Genomic DNA, 603 nt, shown 5'->3' with positions numbered 1-603 from the left:
ATTTATTGCATTATTCATTATATATTGACTCTTTTTATTTCTTCTAGGTCCTTGTTAAACTTTTCTTGCATTTTCTCAATCCTTGCCTCCAGGCTATTTATCTGTGATTCCATTTTGATTTCAAGATTTTGGATCATTTTCACTATCATTATTCGGAATTATTTATCAGGTAGATTCCTTATCTCTTCCTTTTTTGTTTGGTTTGGTGGGCATTTATCCTGTTCCTTTACCTGCTGGGTATTCCTCTGTCTCTTCATCTTGTTTATATTGCTGAGTTTGGGGTGGTCTTTCTGTATTCTGGCAGTTTGTTGAGTTCTCTTTATTATGGAGTTTCCTCTCTGTGGGTGGGGTTGTATCAGTGGCTTGTCAAGGTTTCTTGGTTAGGGAAGCTTGTGTGGGTGTTCTGGTGGGTGGAGCTGGATTTCTTCTCTCTGGAGTGCAATGAAGTGTCTAGTAATGAGTTATGAGATGTCAATGGATTTGGAGTAACTTTGGGCAGCCTGTATATTGAAGCTCAGGGCTGTGTTCCTGTGTTGCTGGAGAATTTGCGTGGTATGTCTTGCTCTGGAACTTGTTGGCCCTTGGGTGCTGCTTGGTTTCAGT

This window comes from Bison bison, unplaced genomic scaffold, assembly GCF_000754665.1.
Source record: "Bison bison bison isolate TAMUID 2011002044 unplaced genomic scaffold, Bison_UMD1.0 scf7180017864491, whole genome shotgun sequence".
NCBI classification, from domain to species: Eukaryota; Metazoa; Chordata; class Mammalia; order Artiodactyla; family Bovidae; genus Bison; species Bison bison.
Note: the sequence above shows the minus strand (reverse complement) of the source record.